Below are 20,076 nucleotides of genomic sequence, written 5' to 3' on the forward strand. Positions count from 1 at the left end.
ATCAAATTCAGCCAATAGCATCACCTGTGTGCTGATGTATCAAATGATCACAAATAAGCATCACATAAACTGAGGTGGGATTTGTCCTTTTTAACTTTTAGGTGCCTCCAGTGTCTGTATTTTGTTTTGGTTACAATGGAGCCTATGGAATTTAGGACATAATTTTTTTAAAAAAGCATGCTTTATATGAGGAAAAATTTTGCTTCAAGTCAACTACTTTTTAAGCAATTACCTTTTCAGTAAGAGGAAAAAAAACCTGTGGCTTGCTGAGCTATACAAACTCACATTGGAGGGAACATTCACTGTACTACAGTGAATGCCTTCCAGAGGAGCCTGCAATGACAGTGTGACTTTTAAATGAACAACTGGGCATCAGAGTTAGGAACTTTTCACGTTTGTCTTGGCTGGTAATCAGAATCCCCTGCTAATTCTACTTCCGTAGCCCCAGAGCAACAACAGGTCACAAAATTTATTCAGAGCTGGTTTTGTCCCCTTCCAGCACTCAGTCCTGTAGGAATCTGAGCTTTTGAAATATAGTTCTTTAGCAAATGGTATTTTGGAACTCTTCTGAGAAGGGGTGCTTAAAAAAGGTGTTCCAAGATTATTCCTCAGTCTCAGAGAGAGACAGATGTGTCATCATCATCAAAAAGTCAGAAGGCAATCCTTTTTAGAAAGCATAGTTTTTCAGAAGGTACTTCTTGGAATTTGACCCTTTGCAGAATTGTTTTTGGCACCAGAAGGTGTGGTAAGATAAAAGTCCAGGGGCTACTGTTTTGTCAAGTTTCAAATCAGGACAGGTCTGTTCTGCTGAGATTTGTACATAATTTGCTATCATAGGTCAGTGAGTCAAGACAGAAGATTAAATATTTTATGAGATCAAGTTGGGTTATATAAAAATAAAATAACAGAAAGGATTTTGAAACAACCCAAAAGACCCAAATAAAAAGGTACTGAACAGAAGTAGACAAGTGAATGGAGTTTTTTCATTATAAAAATTAGCTTAGTGGTGCCAGTCTGGTGGAACTGGAATAGCATGGACACTGAAATATCTCAAAAAAGAAAAAATCATATGGGACAGAATTGACTAAATGACAATAAGACAAATAAAACTTGATCTGATTAATTAGCATACAACCGTAGTACTGTCATCCAGGCTACATTCAAATAATTTTCCCATGACTGACTTTTATCAAGCACACCCAGGAGCAGTCCAAGTATTTAATCCTGCTATTGTCTACCCACCCCCAATCTGCACACTAGTTATGCATAAATCCAGGCAGCCTGGATAAATACATATTTATTTTCATGTGCTACACCAGTAAGGCTAGAATGTTTCAGCCTGATTAGCTCTTCAAAAGCATGCAGTCATATTTATTTTAATTTAAACCTCATGATATTACAGACACTGCAAAAATTATATTAGAGATATAATGCATTCTTAGTCCTAGCTGGCAGACAAAAGAAACTTTATGTTATTTGATTTAGATATTGATATACTGGCACTCTTCTTGGATAGAAAGTTTAATCTCATTTTCTTTTCAAACACACTCCTGAGCAGACCACTCCTCATGTGTGTAATTGCTTTAGAAGCTGGATTTGCAAGGTGGCACCAGGAATAATTTCTCTTGTTGGACAGGTCAAAGTCAATGTCATGCTACAATGTTTGGGGCTGCCTCCAATCAGAGTATGATGTTACAGGGCTAAAACTCACTCAGTTTTAAGCAGGGAGACCTCCCTTGCAGACACCTGGCAGAGAACTACAGCAGATGAGTGACTGATCCTCCCCTGAACACATCTATCCCTGCCCACTTAAGTGGCCACTGGTGGCTTCTTCCCCCTCTTAGAGAGTGACCTAAGGCTGCAGCAGGGATTTCCTCAGAGGACAGCTTGGCAGTCTTGGCAGTGCTGACAGCCATGCAGGGATCCTGTCTCTCAATCCAAAGGGGAATGACAACATCTCCACAGATATTTTCATTCAGGCTGCAGCACCTGCTGGTGTATTCTGTGCTTCAGGTACAGGCAGGGACCAGGGACCTCACTCTGCTTGAGCTTCTTGCACTAACTAGAAGCAGTTGCTGCTCCAAACATATCCTTCATTAGTCTACTCCATGAAAACATCATAATCCAGCTACCTTTTCCAAACTTCCCCTAATTCCTGTGATTCCTTCTGAAACCAGTGTCTCTCTAAACCGCAGGTGTGTCTGCTGGCAGACAGTGGCACTGAGGTTGGTGTTTGTCACAGCTGCCATTGTTCAGAGAGGGCTGGTGGCAGAAGACACAGCAGGTGTACCCCCTGTTCAGGACACACAGCAGATGTATCCCTGTGCTCACACAAGGGACTCTGTCCTTTGACACAAAGCACAGGAGGTGTGAGAGAGAAGATTGGCACCATGGGTTTTCCCACACCTCTTTCTAGTACAGCCTCAGCTGTTCAAAAATCCCAGCAGTCGCAACAGCCCAAAAGAGACAGATACACTGTGTGGAAACTGCTCCACTCCCAGGTGAGATCTGGAGCTAAAACTCTACTGACCTGCATTTATTCTACAGTTTCAAAGGCTTGAGCTTTGGTGAATTCAAAGAAGAAAGTCTAATTCTGTGGTAATGAATTTTTGATTAGTAAATTTATCTGTCAGATTATTTATGTGGGACATGTGCAGTATTCCTTATGCTAGAAAGAATCCTGTTTTCCCGTCTCCTCTTCCTAGCTGTCTATTCCATTTACTGCCTATTATCTTTGGGCTGAATAGTTCTTCTGTTTATCTAGAAAGCAAAAGAACTCAGGGCTGTGAGAGCCATTGCAATTATGAAGAGGAGAGTTGTGTTCCACAGGCATTCAGAGAATGAGAAAAGCCTTTTTATGCATCCCTCTCTTCCTATTCTTTCCATGCCATCCCACCATCATTCCTAGAAATTCCTTCACAGGCTATTGAACAATAGCATTTTTTAAAAGGAAGGGGGAAAAGGCTCTTTGCACTTATGGATGCTTTCATGCACAGGGTGTTGGCACAGACCAGTCACTACAGCATGTCCTGCTTTCCCTCTCTCCCAAATACAAATCTTCCAAGTGTCCCCAGATACACTCTAGTCTACCTAACATTCCCATCTGGGTGTTTCTGTAGATGGAGCTTTCTAAATATTATTGCAGCACATCATACAGAAATTACTCATCTCTTTAAAGATTCAGAGAGAGGTTATTTACATCCTGGAGGTCCTCAAAAAATTCTCTCCAGAAAATCTTATCAGATATGAATTGATGGATATGTGACCTGTAAACAATTTTGTTACCTATTTAAAACCTAATTTAGTGAGAACAGAAACCATATAATTCTAACCACTGCCAGGACAAAGGCACTGAGGTGGCTTGGGGTGGTGAATGTCTGAGGGAAGGGAAGGGAAGGGAAGGGAAGGGAAGGGAAGGGAAGGGAAGGGAAGGGAAGGGAAGGGAAGGGAAGGGAAGGGAAGGGAAGGGAAGGGAAGGGAAGGGAAGGGAAGGGAAGGGAAGGGAAGGGAAGGGAAGGGAAGGGAAGGGAAGGGAAGGGAAGGGAAGGGAAGGGAAGGGAAGGGAAGGGAAGGGAAGGGAAGGGAAGGGAAGGGAAGGGAAGGGAAAGACCACCAGAAATCTTAGTCTTGTACGGAGACATGTGACAAACCCCAATCAAACCCACTTAACCCCCGCTTTGATGTTGACAGTAGGTATAATTTGATAAAGTAGATAATGAAATCATCTTCTATTCACTGTTGTGCTATTTATGTTTTGAAGGAGTGTGATATGGATGTGCCAGAACAATTGGCATTTCTCATTGAAAGCACTGAAAGTGTTTTCTGAACACTGAACTTCTGTTCACTGAAACTGAAGTTGAGAAACATGGAAAGTGTTGCTGGACAGACTGGCAGTGCCCCTCAGCTGGTGCCAAGCTGTGACAGGGACTCAAATTTTGCTACTTTTCAAATATTCTTCTTTGTGTAATTTTCCCCAAGAGAACTCTCACACTACTCCCATTCAGGTGAGGAGAGGGAAACATTTGTAGAGAAAAGCAATGGAAGGTGGTGGTAATATTCTGCAGAACAGTTCCCTTGAAATTTCTAAGATCCTAATGCACAAACCAGATAGATTAGCACTCCTTCTCCCAAATTCCAATGGTCAGTTTTCCAAATTGTTCACTCCAGGAAATCCAAATTATACATTTTTCAACTCTGAGTATTTATAGCATCCTTTATCTGGTTTCATCATGCCTAAATTATATCACTTTTCTTTAAAATTATTTTATTTGATCACTCCTTTACTCTTTTTTTTTAACTGCGATAAAAATGGTTTGAGAAGTTTCATGATTGTTGTAGATCAATAACTCTCCCACGGAGCAAACAATGACACATGCATATCTTGACCCCTGATTTCTGCCAAGGAGAGACTCTGAAATGGCAAAGTCTTGGAGTAGCTTGATGAAACTTGAGATAAAGTATTCCTCCAGAGCCACCAGAGTCACGTGAGCCCTTGCTGTTTGCAAAGCAATAGGACTGGCTGGGTATTGTGCCTTCTGTGTGGTTTCTGCTATGTCAGTGACTGGAGTGCTCCAATCTCACCAGCTAGAATCTTTCCATAATTACATTTTTGATTGTGCTTCCTCCTGATCTCTCTACCTGCCAAAGAAAACTGGAATCAATGTCAACCAACAACCTTTTCAAGGATGGTAAGCACTCCAGTATGCAAACCCAGATTTGCCCAGCAGTATTAATCTTTAAGAAGTCATGGAGGCCTGTTCATATTTATTTTTTCAAGGCTTTAAAACATAAATTCCTTGTGGCACATCCCTTATCAAAGAACCAGTGCATGAGGGAATGTTCCTCTGATAGGAGGATACCTTGAAAGCCATGAGTGAGTTTGTTTTGGAGAGGTTAGAAAAGAAAAGTTAAAAGTCCTTCATTACCTCACTTCACATTACTTTCTAGCTCTTCTTCCAACAGGCACCAGAAGCATGAAAAAAACCTTGGAGTTGATTCTTTGATTTATTTTAAAGTTACTATCATACTAAGATTAATTTTTAATAATGTTAGATTTCTCCACACAACCAGGAATGTGAGACGTAAATGAAACGTGAAAAATTTGTTTCTCCAAAGGAAACACATTAAAACCTCCTGCCCAGAGAATTATATCCTACACAACTTTTCGTTTAGACCTATAGGTCTTGGCTACAGAATGCTGAGAATTTCAGGGGAAACAATACTCTTATACCCCTCTGCATATTTTTTGTTTAGTATAGTTTAACTTCTGAGGTTAACAAATGAAGAGAAGAGACAGTATTTATCTTAACTCTCTCCTCTATTCTGCATACATAAAAGTATTATTAATTAATACTTTTTCAAAGTGAAGAAGGAGGAATTGTGACAATTCTGTCCTTACACACTGCTGCTGAAAACATTACATTGCTTCCTATCCCCAATGCAAGGCACAGAACAAAGAAAGTAATCTTTTTATTATTATTCTAAATATAAAATTACAACTCCAGGCCTTTGAGAAGGACAACTTCAGGTTTACAACCAGCTTTCTCTAGAATTAGCTCTCTGCAGTTTCATGAGCACTGTGTCAGAGGTTTAAAATAAATAAGGAGTGCTTAACAGTCAGGAAAAATCCATATGGAAAACAGATCTAACTTCAGATCTAACCATTTTATTGTCTTTATGACTATAGCATTGGAAATTAGATAATTACTCAAATGCTGGCAACTTCTTGAATCTCTCTTGCTGTCTGGGAAAAGCAGTATTATTATGCTGCTATTCAGATAAATGGAAAAGCAGGATTCTGCTAAGTTTTGCTTTAATGAAAGAGATGTTCTTCAATAATATAGGGAAATCAAGATACTGCAGCTGTAAAAAGAGCTTTACTGTAAATGTTTCTTTATAGATACTAGTACACACTTAAACATTTGCATTTCAGCCTAATCCATAGCCACGAGAAGCATATCATACTTGTGTTTCCACATATGAAAATCTCAGAGGCAGATGATATCTTTAAATGCAGATGGGTTCATTCTCCCAGGTCACTCGTGCAGAGACAGAGGGAGGGCGCTGCAAGGCACTCACTTGAGAATGAGCTGTGAACGTTTTGAAACTTTCCTACCCACAAACCTTATGCTGCTGCCCACACAGCCATGTGGTGTCAGCAGTTCATGGGATCTCTCCGGATCCGCCTCTGTGGAAAGCCGGCTGTCGGCAAATCCCAGCAGAAGGCAGCTTGAACCCAGCTAGTGACCTCGCCCTGGAGCCACTTGGAGGCAATTGCACAGCCAGTTAAAGAGGGGTGAGCAGGGAGGGTGACAATGAGCAGGTAGAGAGAGCATCATAAAATGCTGGAGCCCTGCATGCTGAGAATTTCACACTTTCTGTGCTGTCAGGCACTGACCCCTAAGAGAACACTCCATTTGACCTGAGGCCGTGGAGAAGACTTCCAAAATTGAATGATAGAGCTGGGTTGATGAGTGTGTAGTTTGAAGAGACGTGTGTAATATCACATGGTGGGAAAGGAATTTTAGAGTTCAAGGTTTTAGAATATAGTAATATGTGTAGAGCTAAGATGGTGGTTTTAGGGTGGTGGCTGGTCCTTCTTCTTTACCTTCTTCTTCATGGGTTTGGTGGTATTTTATAATTGGACAGAAAAGTCCACATTATGGGACATGGGTGATTAGTTATTGGGTTATAACTAAAAAAAAAATTGAGGTGTCATTTCTTAATTGTACAGTTTAACATTAAAATACCTTGTAGAAAGAGCTATATGGCCATTTGGTACTTTGTTAGAGCAAAGTACTGAAGAGCTCACAGCTTGTGAGACTGTGGCATGGATAAGAACTAACAAATATCTGAATCTGAACAAGAAATTCTGTCTCTCAATTTAATCCTGGCCTTAGCAAAAAAGAAGCAAAGAACCCATTAATAAAATAATCACAGAATCACACAATGGTTTGGGTCAGAAGAGATTTTAAAGATCCTCTAGCTGCAGCACCCTGCCATGGGCAGGGGCAGCTTCCACTAGACCAGGCTGCTCCAACCCCATCCAACCTGGACTTGAACATCTCCAGGGATGGGGCAGCCACAGCTTCCCTCACCACCCTCACAGTAAAGTGTTTCTTCCTAACATTTTATCTGAATCTCTTCTCTTTCAGATTAAAACTGTTGCACTTCTGCTATCCCTATTTGTGTAAAAAGTCCCTCTCTCTATCTCTCTCCTTCTCTCTATCTCTCTCTCTCTCTCTCTGTCTTTTTTAAGCACTGGAAGGCTGCAACGAGGTCTCCCCAAAGCATTTAAAATCTGAGTCTGGACTAGCTGAAATCCACCTACCTGTAATCTGAGTGATCTCTACAGCACACAGCATCCTGGTTGGTACTGCCATAAATATAATGAAAATCTCTCTCATGGATGGCCATCTCCCTCATCCATCCATACAAATGCTAACCTATTCCTTGGCTTTTACCATCTGAAATTCCCACTAACCTCACAAGCAGAACAAAAAAAAAACAAAAAAAAAACAAAACAAAACAAAAAAAAAAAAAAAACCAAAAAAAAAAAAAAAAAAAAGAAAAGGGGTTTTCTAAGTTTCCTTTCCACCTCAAGTCTTCTATTATTGTCAGAATTCTTAAATACTTGCAGGCCACTCTATTTTGGTATATTTAGAGAAAATTAGGACATGTAAGTATTCCTCATATGGAGAGTAGGCCATCTTTCCAGAACCTAAGCAAGCACTGTGCTGCAAAATGTAAGCCAAAGAGTTCAGAAAACCTTGTGCAAATATTCCTGTTTGTCTAACTTTCTTTTTTTTTTCCTTTACCATCTGTTGGAGCCATATGCCTTCTTAAATAAGAGCTAATAATAGGTCTCCATCAATACTAATCAAATAGTGGTAACTTGCAAATTTCAACTGGAATTTTCATTTCTCCTTGATAAAAATTCATCCAAACCAGGTTTTGAGAAGGTTGCCTTTCTCTGGTGTTCTGGATTTAGGTACACAGCAATTAAAGCTGTCACACTCATGTCTGTGTTAACACATGGGAGAAATTCATAAAAAGCTGTGGAAGTAGTGAGAGCTAAAGTACAGCTCCCAAGCATATTAGGTGGGGTGACTTTGGGACAGAAAATGGCTGTGTCTGATAAATATCCACTGAGATATTCTGGAGCAGAGCTTTGAGTTTCCCTTCACCACCCCTGTGCTGTTGTAGTGAGTGAAAGAGAGGAAAGAAACAACTTTGTCACAAAATCATCTGGCTTTTAGCACTGAAGAATTGGAGAAAAGATAGATCCAATACTAAAATTAAATTCTGGAAGAGAGATTCCAGCCTATTTAGAGAACAATATATCTCCTAATGAGCTCAAAAAAGACAAGACTTCACTTTCATGTCCAATGAGCATTTGTATAAATGTCCATTTGTATAAATGTCAATTTGTACCATTCAGGCAAATGTTTTATAACTGTCTCCAGTGTCAACATTATTCTGCTTTGCTGTGTAATGTGAAAAGACAAAAAAAGACTGAAGGATAAAAAATAATCCAGTCCTAAATATGGCAAATGAACAGTTGAAGTGCCTTTTGAAAACCCCAAATACTAAATAGCTCTTTCAGCATCACAAGACTCTGACAATTTCAGACTGTTGTACTGACCTTCCAGGAAGTTTAGAATTATTCTAACAGAAATTGAGACTAATAAAAGAAAATAAAATAAAACAGAAATTTAAAAAGTATGGTTTTAATTCATTCCACCCATCAGGTAGAGAGTTATTTCCCATTATAACCACAAAAACCTCCCCATGGAAGTGAGGGGTGCACAGAGAAGAAAGAAATCACTTCAAGAATTTCATTTCAACTAGTCTTTTCCTTTGGCTACCAATGGAAAGATTCTCTTCCACTTTTCTCTCCACTGTTCAATAATGCTTTGGCAGCTGGGAAACCCCAAATGTTTAGAGGTCCAGAAATGTAAGAGTTTAAATACATATATAAAAGTGTGGCTATGTGTATTTTACAGACAAGCATAGGCATTGCATTAATCCACTGGTTATTCCCCTTAGTGTCTCACAGCACATCTGGCACCCTCTCATCAACACACAGCTATGGATTCAAAAAGAAAGGCCCTGAGTTAAAATCCCAGACCAAAAGTCAAACTAGAAAATAAAGATTTCCCTGATATATTTGTAACACTTTGAAGTCCTCCATCAATGGTATAGATTGGGAACTAAATGCTTCCTAATGTGTTATTTCAATGTCTCCTGTGTTCAAGAAGGTGATGGATGGAAATTGTACATTTACCAAACTTTTATCTTGAGCACTTTGGCCAGTTGCACTTTACACAGAGGGTAAATTAATTGAATTGAATATGTAAAACATTTTATGACAATCTAATAAAAATATGAGAAAAAAATCTAATTTTTCACATATAGGATGTAGTGTCTAATATTCCAGTCTAAAATAAAAATCCTGAGGATTCAGAAGGGCTTCAGACTTACAAAAAAGCCTTCAAGGTTCTACAGATTTTTTTCTCTCTGTGTACAATACCAATAATGAGGTATTTCACATCCTTTCTATGATTAATCTTGAGAGTAATTAGAGATAAGAAGAAACCTGATACAAGATAGAGATACAAGAAACCTGATATCTCAGCTGTAGCTGCAGCTGAGGGTCTTTCATTCCCCAGCCTGCAAGTTGAATGTACAGTGTGATGTTCAAGGTGGGTTTGTCACACCCACATCTGCAAAGGGATCCCTCCACATTAAGTTTTTTCCTCCACATTCCACTGGACCTGCACAGATCCCTTGCTCCCTCATGAGACCTGATCCTGCTGCCCAGGTGGTCTCTGATTCTTATTGCTTATATATAAATAAATTTGATATTTATATATAATGGGAGAAAAAGTAGAAACACATCCAGTCCTTACTTGCCCATAAAAAGGTGAAAGATCTCTACAAGGCCCCAGGTCAAGATGATGTGCTCTAAATTAAATGTTCCTCTCCTGACCCAAGTTCTTTCCATAAATCACAATGCAATCCTTGCCCTGGAGACATTTCACATGTACACTGCTTGTTTCTCAAGGCAAAGAAATTACAAAACAGCCTCCAGAAAGGAAGTGAACATGATGGAGACTGGCAGAGTCAGAGCACAGGTGAGTTGTGTCAAGGCCTCATGTTTTCAACACAAGTGTCACCAAAACCCTTGAAGCAGACAGGTGTCACTTAGATAGTCAACCAAAATTATACAAATACAACTTTATCTGCTTTCTAAAGAGGCTAAAGGAATAAAAAATTCTCCTAAATACTAACCCACATGAACACAAAAAAAATTTGGGGTTTTTTTGGTGGGAAACAATTTCTGTCAAAAATAGAGCCAATATCATTATGAAGTAGCTTCTAAGTTAGTAAAGCATATTGCTAATTTGTCACAGGAACTGCTTCCATAAGCCATAAACTTAATTGAAACCCAAAATATTCTTATGTTTGTTTTGTATCCTTTAAATACTCCTTTGAGCAGATATTTTTAAACTTCCCATCCAGCTGAGAAATGAGATTGCTCCTTTCCTAGGTCAGCCAACTCTTGCCTGATTAGTGGTTTAATTGCTGTCTATACAGCTCAGCACAAAAATACAATAGATTTTTTTTTCTTATTTGTTTGCTTTCCCAATTAGACTCCATCAAGCTCTACGACTGCATTTTGTTTCATTTTGGGGGTGTTTTTTGTTTGGGTTGGTTTTTGTGGGTTTTTTGTGGGTTTTTGGTTTTTTGTTTGTTGGTTTTTTTCTTTGGTTTGTTTTTTTTGGGGGGGGTTGGAGGGGTTTTGGTGGGTTTTTTTTACTTTTTTATAATGCACATCATCTTAATTGAAATCCTCAGGCTTCATCTGTATCACACAGATATAAATCAGCAAGAGACCATCCTTCTTTGTCAAGGCAGGTCAGGCAGGAGCCATTTGGGTTTCTCTCTTGGTTCACTAAAGTGCATTACTTTTCTCCCTTCCTGTGATGTGCCAAAGGTATCATTAACTGTTCTCTTTCTTTGGATTTTCTTGTAAGAGCATTCATTGCCTTCAGTCAAGAAAAGGGTCACTTATTTCTTTCTGAGCAGTCTGGGTTTTACTTGGCATAAACTTTGCATACACATCACAGTTCTGCAGTGAGCTCTTAAATGGAGTAATCACTGTAAGATAAAGTGCCTTCCATCTATAACCCCACCTGTCTTTCACAACAAAACCCATCTAAGACTTTGAAATTGAGATGGGCCAAATCCTCTTGATCCAAAAAATCTCATATAACCTCCCCTGCACTCAAAGTTTTAAATGCCTTTACCTCCCCAAGTAAAGAAAAAAAGTGCCAAAAAAGACCCTACAGCCACTATAGAGAGTAATCACTCTAAGTTATGGTCAGCTTCTCAAGCTAATCCTGAAAATCAACAGCAAACTTGGGAAGGAACTCCTGGAATGGTTTGGGTTGGAGGGGATCTCAAAGCATTTGGATCTCCAGAGAGATCTGGATCCCTGTGCTCTCTTGGGAGACATGAGGCCAGTCATGAGGTAACGCTGTGCCTCAGTTTCCCACATATAAATTTCTTCTTTGCTTTGTCTCTCATTTAACCAGGTCACACTTAGAGAGCTGAATATTTCTTCAGTATTTGCCACACTTCTTTCAGCTGCTGTATCTACCTTGGCTGAGAAATACTGCTGAGCCTGGGATGTAAGTCCTTTATGGTCCCCACATGGGATAAATTGTGCCGATATTTCCTTAGATATTTTTGCCTAGTGACAATCATACTTCTCTTTGTCTAAATTTATCCATCAACATTCCCAATAATTTTGATACTAATGACTGCAAGTGCAGTCCGTGGAGACAAGTTTAAGCTGACAATATTCAGAACATGATTTACAAGGTTTGAATTGAAGCCCATTTCCTGGAGGCATTATAACCTTTTACAAAGTTTACAGAAGATAACAGGAGAGACTGTATTTCAGCTGCTTACAGCTAGCTCCCTTCCTAACTTTTAAACTCTTTCCCAAACAATGATAGTATGAATATTATATATTCAAATGATATAACTTTGGAAAAAAAGATAATTTCTGCTGTTACAGTTAAATTAAGATAATTTGATGGCAGGAAAGTCTGAGAGAAATACTGGAGATTCCAAATAGAAAATATTCACAGAGTCCCAGGATCACAGAATTGTTAGGGTTGGAAGGGAGCTCTGGAGATCATCTAGTCCACTCCCCTGCCAAGGCAGGTTGCACAGGAACTCATCCAGGTGGGTTTTACGTGTCTCCAGAGAGAGTCCATGACCTCTCTGGGCAGACTGTTCCAGTGCTCTGTCACCTTTCATGTAACAAAATTCTTCCTCATGGTGAGGTGAGGTGGAATTTCCTGTGCTTTAGTTTATGGTGTTTGCTCCTCATCCTGTCACTGGGCACCACAGAAAAGAGTCTGGCTCCATCCTCTTGGCACCCACCTTGGAGATATTTGTTTGCACTGAGATCAGTCTTCTCTTCTCCACACTAAACAGGCCCAGCTCCTGCAGTTTCTCCTCTAAGAAAGATGCTCCAGAACCCTCACCTTCTTTGTGGCCTCTGCTGGACTCTGTCCAGTATGCCCTTGTCTTTCTGGTACTGAGGAGACCAAAACTGGGCACAGTATTCCAGATGTGACCTCACCAGGGCCGAGTAGAGGGACAGGATCACCTCCCTTGACGTGCTGGCCACACTTTTCCTGATGCACCCCAGGATACCTTTGGCCCTCCTGGCAGGAAGGACACACTGCCATTGTTGCACTAATCAGGAAGCTACCTATGTAAAGCAGGGTAGGGAGACTCAAAGCCAGTAAAAACAATTTGTCTTGTCCTTTCAATACTTTTACAAATGCCTAAAGCAAGATTTTTTTTCCACTACCCAGAAAATAGTGATTTAGGTTAAGCTTGTTCTACAGATATTAAGATGCTGAAAAAAATTGCAGTGCCTTTTGAACAAGGCACTTTTCTACATGCCAATGTCCAAGCAAGGTCGGCTGTCCTTGAAAATGAGAACTATGGGAAATCATGTAAGAGTCCATGGATATGAATCACTGGGAAACAACTAAGAGTTATCTTGTACTTATTCAAAATTAATAAAGAGAATTTTAAGGCTTGAGGGGAATATTTCATGAAAAAAAAAAGACAAATTTTTTGCAGACAGATTTTTCAAGATTTTCCATCCTGTTGATTCTACCTATTTATGAGCCAGCCCTGTAACAATGATCAGAGCTGGAAGGTGACAGTGGGAGCTCTGGTGAAACCCCTTAGCAAAATAAACTTCAAATATGAGACATGCAGAGTCAGATAAGGTGATTACACCAGTGTTTTAAGAGGATTTTTTCTTCTCTTTTATGTATTTTTTAAAACATACAGGGTTAAGGACAACATAAAACCATGGGCCAAGTTCTAATCCTGTTTCAGTGACCTTAGCACTGAACTTGACAGTAGGCACTTCTGTTCCAGCTTGACCAGATACTTGGTCTGGGGTTCTGAGTAAATTACAAGTGACTGGATTAAAATCCTGGCTCCATTTTCCTAAAGCTGGATCATTAATACACACAGAATCACCCCATACTGTTCTATACCCAAATCTGGGCAAGGTCTCCCAGTTCTCTGAAGCATTATCCAGCCAGCAGACCTTTCTGCAGGAAGAGATGGTTTTTAGAAACTCAGGAGTTTTGGAAAAGTCACCAGTTAAGCAAACTGGGAAAAAAAAACAAACTTATCTTTTCTTTGAAAAACATTATTTTTCTGTTTTCTGGGGGTTTTTTTTGTTACAGCTGAAGTTCTGCATAGGATAAAGGCAAGGAGGTTGTTTCCAAAATTGAATCCTGCAGAAACTGTGTCTAAATCAGCCAGAATTACAGCTGAACAGCTGAGTGAATCTTAATTTCTACAACCAGATGAATAATTTAAAGCACGCTAACATCAACACCTGGTAAATGGTTTTTTTAATCTTGTTGCAGTTTTCTTCATTTCTACATTTCTCTGGCTGAAATTACTCAAATTCAACTGGTTTCCTTTCATACTTTTAATATGGACTTTGATGTCTTTTTGAGAAAATACTCTGTCAGGCAAGAACTGCAAGTGCACCAGTTTCAAGAAGATTTAATGTAAAGCTGGGTCAGCACCTCTGAAGAGAACTCGTGCTGGAATGGCAACTCTTTCTTCAGTGCAGCTGTGCCTTTCCTGCTTGAGAACACTCTTGAGTCATTTGCCACTGGGACACTTCTGGGAACTCTCTTAAAATATACCAAAAAGGGATGGTTTCCCACTCAAGCCTACAGAGCTGAAAAAACAAAAATTGCCTACTAGAATGGCTTTGTTTCTTTCCTACTACAGTTATCTAAGATGTTTTGTAAGGCTGAACTCTTCCTAACTGAGAATGGCTTTTCCCTTCATGCTGGTCCCTTTCAGCAGCAGTTGTACGTAAAGGTCTACCTTGCACTCAGATTGTCTCAAAGCTTGTAACAACAATCATCTGATGGAAAAGGAGACACTGATCAACCCAGCCAACCACAGCTGTTAATAATCCTTTATCTTTTCACTTAACCCCAGTTAATGAACTTTTAAATCAAGAATGCTTCTTAGGTCCCCTTGGCCTGTGCTGAATTACACTGACAAGGATGGGAGTGATATCAACATCAGTGTCTTAAATGTGAGGTTTGGGTCACTGGAGAATAAACTTTTCAGTGGAGTACAAAGTATGCTAAACCTCATAGAGGCATTGCTCCTTCCTGAACCTTTTCAGCAAAACAGGATTTGATATCTTCTCATGTGTACAAAATCACTACCAACACACTATATCACCCAGTCCTTCATGTTGGAGGAGTCATTTGAATCAAGAAGTGTAAGTGAATACAATCAAACTCCTGTGCAGGAATGGGCTGCCTGCCTCATGTGTCTACAGTCCTCCTTTTCCCCAGGCTGCTGATGGACCTAAAATCTTAAAAGCAAAGAGAGGGTTTTATCCTTTTTACCCATGAGTAAATTCTACATCACAACTCGGACTACAAAGCACTTATTTAATCTATAGTTATCACCCTGTAAGAAAATGAAGTACCTCCTCCCACACTTCCCCAAACGTGTATTCAGCATCTTCTTTTGCTGTGCAAGGCATCACGATTCTGTTTGCAATCTCCAGGCAAGTGACCTCACAGAAACAGGCAAACACTCAATTCCATTCAATTCACTGGAGTTTTCATTAATTGGCTGGCTAACAGGGATGTATCTCCTCAGACACCCCCACAACCTTCAGCTGAACACAAATGCAGGGAGCCCTCCCTCTCCTAAAGATGCTTGTCACTAATGAGTCTCAGCTTCCTTGCATAAGCCAATTTCCCATTCCACATAGCAATTATGTAAATGAAGGTGAAGTTCCTGATAACTTCCATTGGTTCCACTTGGCTCACAATTAAAAAGAAGAAAAACATTGAAAACCTTTTGCTTCAGTTTGGGAAAAGAACTGCTTACCCAGACAAAGGAAAAAAATGAAAAAGAAAAATTTTAAATGGGCTTTCCTCTTTATACCAAAAGGACAGCAATAAGTGCATGAAACACCACTTCCAGATAATACTCAAAGAGTTTCCTTCATTGTGTAGTCATTCAATTTCCTGTTGCAGCTAACAGCTGCCAAAACCAGGCACTGTCAATGTAAACAGTGATCAACATTCTATGTTGAATCTCTTTGACATAGCATGAAAGCTTCCATTTTTTTGCAAGGCTTAGAGGCAATGCATCCCATGAACATTTTTATGGCTTTACCACATCCTCACTGTGTGGATTTTCCACCTTTACCCCTCACAGTGCTAATTGTAGTTACTGTTCATGTCTCTTTTATAGGTGGGAAAGTGAGGCAGGGCTTGACTCCTGTTTCCTCAGGAGTGTTCAATTAAAGTCAATGTAAATTAGGCCTTTGAGGGATATTGAAGACCTGCATCTAAGTGCCTAACATTGGAGAGGAAGCCTGTTGGACAATAAGAAATAGAAATCACATTTCATAATTCAGCAAGAGTATGAACTGTTTTTTCTCTTCTTCCTAGTATTGTAGAAACTTCTATCACTAGAAATCAAAATAAAAAAAAATCTGAACTTTAATTTTGTCTCATTAAAACCTAAAACTCAATTCAACAACAAAAAATAAAAATTTTAAAACCCCTTAGCCTTCTAATTGTAATGCCCAAAAGATAAATTCATTATAGAAATCTAAACCTTGGTGTTTACTTCCTGTGTGTAACACTGGTACAGAGCCACACAGCCTTTCCTTGGGTCCTGTCAGAGATCCTTTGAAGTGTCCTCCAACCTAAGCCTTGAGTGTCTGAACTCTGGTGAGTGCAATTTCAATCAAATATTACAATATCCAGTAACACAGAAATCCTTACTGGATTATTTGTACCATAGATTTTTCACCTCCCACAAATATAATACTACTTTATTAGTGTTTGAATAGAGTTATTACACTACTTTCTGTTGCCTAAGACAGAGGGAATTAACCCTTGATATTTTTGGGAAGATCACATGGGGAAAACTCAAATCCTGACTTCCACATACCTCTTAGAGACTCTTGATGAGGTTCTCCAGATCCACCTCATATGAGCACTGCCCTTTGGTTGCACCCACCAGCCTTAATGAAAATTTTTATTAGGGGATCTATCTCATTTTGGTCACAGGAAGGGCAAGCAACAAATTTGTTTTGTTTTTTTGGGGTTTGTTTTGGTTTGATTTTAGTTTTTTTGTTTGGTTTGGTTTTGTTTTTTGGAGGGTTTTGTGTTGTTTTGTTGGGTTGGGTTTTTTTTGTTTGTTTTTTTTTTGTTGTTTTGTTTTGTTTTTTTTTTTTTTGTTTTTTTTTTGTTTTGTTTTGCTTTTGGATTTTGTAATATCAGTGGCAAGAAATTAAGACTGAAAAGCAAGAATCACTGTAACCTAAAATTCATCCTTCAGACCCATGAAATGAAGTCCTTCCAGGGTTACTTGGGAGGGAGACTTGCACTACACCCTTAGGCTACTCAATCTGACTCCCAAGACTACCCAAGTCTGTAATTGTTGCTAAGATCATGTGAGAAGGTCCCATCCCTCCTCCTGAGATTGGGAATCCATGCCAAGACCAGCAGACAGAGAGGAAAGAGATGATTCAAATGTATCAGGGGCATGGTAGAAAATGTGCCTGCATGTGCAGAACTCAAACCTAAAGCCAAGTGATATTCACCTGCATAAATGGCTTCCAGGTGAAGTGTGAGATGAGAGATGACAGATGGGCTGATATAAATAGGCAAATCCAGGAAATTACTGGATGATGTTACTCTCCACGACTGGAAGTAATCTCAGCACAACTTGGCTGAACTTGCTGAGACCTTCACCTAAGCACCATTGCTGCTGGAAAACCTTACACCATTCAGGGGAAGAGAGAAGGCTCAGGGAGACCTCACTCAGTAGTTTCCATCATTTCCCTGGATAAAACTTGACCTCTGGTTATACAGTTTTCCATTTCCTGAGAAGGCTTGGAGACAAAACCACATTATTGTTGGCCAACACCTGTGCTGGGCTTTGTGTGGGTTTTTCTAGGGTGTAAATGATGGGAAATGAACTTGGCATGATACCAATAACTACACAAGTATGAATGGTGCCAGTCCTGCTAAGATAACAGCCAGCAAACTTCTCTCAGAGCAAGAGACAGAATACAATGTGATGACAAAGAGACATTTAGCACAAGTGCAGGCTCTCATGAGGTAAGTTAGCACAGGGAAGGTGTTTATTAGGTCATTTTAATATTATTTATTAGAATCATAGGATAGAGCCAGGCTAAAGATCTTCAATTTTTTTTTTTTGCACTTAGCAGTACAGACAAATGCTCCTGTTTACCTTACAAGAACTTGGCCTCAAAGCTGAGTTAACTCACAGTAACAAGACATGCTGAGATATGCAAGTGGAAAGTGTTGGACAGAAGTGGCAAGACCTCATAGCTGTTAATAAAAAAATACTAAATATCATAAATCAATGTATCTGAGCTGTTTAAAATTAAATCGTTTCCTCCCACATTTTAAGTGGTTTGCCCTGTCCCTTCTGAAGACATAAATATGCATCTTCCTTTACACAGGACAGGCATTAAGGTCAGGTTTCCCAGAAAACTGAAGAGCATTGCCCAGTAAACATGAAGGTGTCTACATCTGACTGAGAGCAGCCCAAAGCTGGAAAAGGCATTAAAGAGAAAAATTTCCACTAAAGTAGTATCTGGCTGCATATGTCATGCTGCTCACTGTGCAGAAGGGATATAACTAAGCTGGTGGGGGAGTGATTTTTGCTGCTTGAGTTTTAAAACTCCTTTCCTCTGAACAGCCCTTGACTGCACACTCATCTCAGCTGGTGTCTATTTCATATTCACAAATTGTGCACCCAAAATTTGATGGTCTTGGAGCAAGTGAGGCAGTGCAGCCTCCTGCCAAGGGAGCTCTGCATTCATCTGTGCTCAGCATGGGACTCATCTCCTGCACCTGGCTCCAGAGGTGTCCATCACTCGCCAGGCTCTCCCACAGGAGCCTCCCATGCTGCAGTGCCAGAGAATGGCAAATGATTTTATCACTTTCTACTTTTAGTGGGCAGGTAAAAGAAGTAGTTTTATATTTTCCTTTACACATAACAAGAGAACAAGTCCTAGGTCCCCCCTTCCCTCCCTCACTGTGTCACCCACACTCGAGTGCTGAGGGCCAGCACCTTCCACCACACAGTCTTTTATTTCTTGCCATGAAGGACTGCAGTCCTGGTGAAACTCCAGAGCCTCTGGCTGTATTCAGACTGTCAAAAGCAGATGTTTGTTCACTGCTGAGTATCTTCCAAATGCTTACTAGTAAATTCTGACATGTTAATGTGTAGAGGTTCAGGGAAAAATATGTTCACAAGCAGAACTATTCTCCTAATTTTGGATGTGGTACAGCAGCTATGATGAAGCTGCAGCATAATTCCATTTAGGACATCAGCCACATTTAAAAACCTCCCACCTAGAAGAAAGTCAGTGGTTTTAATTACATTAACAGACTCACAGATTACTGTTATCACTGCGACTCATTACACAGTGTGTAGTAGAAATACTAGGTCAAACATTTCCCTCTTTAGATCTGCTGGTTTATTCCCTAAAATGTAAACTAACCATTAAAAGTTTCAAAACCATGAATAATTATCTACCCTCCTGCACTGTCACATATCCCAAAAAAGTAAATGCTCTTTATATTAAGTAATTAAATTTCACAATACCCTTATGATACAGCTTTAATTAACCCCATTACACATATGGGGAACTAAAACAGAGAGAAGCTGATTGCTCAAATCCAGAGCAGAAGAAAAGAGCCCAGCAATCATAGGAATTAAGGACTAGCAAATCTTCCTGTGTCCTCAACTCCTCTGTCTATCATTTCACAGAGACACACAGCTTTGTGATACAAACACTCAGGGATTTTGTTTCTGATAAATTCTTTCCTGGGTTTCTGCTTCTAGTATTTGCTGGCTTGAGTGATGGCATTGGATGTGGGATGTTGGTCATATACACTGGGTACTACCCACAGTCTTCTTTTTGTGTGTGTTCTTTAACCAAATTAAGTGCCTGTAATGCAGGGATCTTCTTTATATCATGCTTTCAATTTTTTTTTTTTTTTTTTTTTTTTTTTTTTTTTTTTTTTTTTTGTAACAGCAAGAAATGCTGAATCAATTTTTGGGGACCTAACTATGAGTAACAATTTCATGACTGTTTCTTCTAACACAATGAGAAAGACTTAATCCTGTTCTTAAGGGATAATGTGTTCATCTCTTCTAATTTCTTTTCCTAATGAACTTTATTTGCTTATTTTTTGTTTGAATATTAGCTTTTGGTACTAACAGCTGATACCTGTTAGATAATGTGCAATATCATTCCTTTAAACTGAAAAATCGGAAGATAGAGAACCATTCCTCAGCTACACGCTTTTCTTGTCATTTTATACTTTCTAAATTATCCACAGCATTATAAAATGCCCTTGTGAAATAGATCTCTCAAAGTTATAGCCTGCAATACGAGAGTAAAAAAAAAAATAGGGC

General features: G+C 39.5%; 1 protein-coding gene and 1 long non-coding RNA gene across 24 annotated transcripts in view; both read right to left on the reverse strand.

Annotated features, from left to right (window-relative positions):
* FAM135B (family with sequence similarity 135 member B) overlaps positions 1 to 20,076 on the reverse strand; it is a 203,946-nt gene that overhangs the window by 81,685 nt on the left and 102,185 nt on the right. The window lies entirely within an intron of this gene.
* Positions 14,823 to 15,464, reverse strand: LOC135285728 (uncharacterized). The gene is made up of 2 exons (XR_010350452.1): positions 15,080 to 15,464; positions 14,823 to 14,962 (listed from the first exon to the last, which is right to left on the reverse strand). It is a non-coding gene; the product is annotated as an uncharacterized LOC135285728 (long non-coding RNA).

This window comes from Passer domesticus, chromosome 1 (assembly GCF_036417665.1).
Source record: "Passer domesticus isolate bPasDom1 chromosome 1, bPasDom1.hap1, whole genome shotgun sequence".
NCBI classification, from domain to species: domain Eukaryota; kingdom Metazoa; phylum Chordata; class Aves; order Passeriformes; family Passeridae; genus Passer; species Passer domesticus.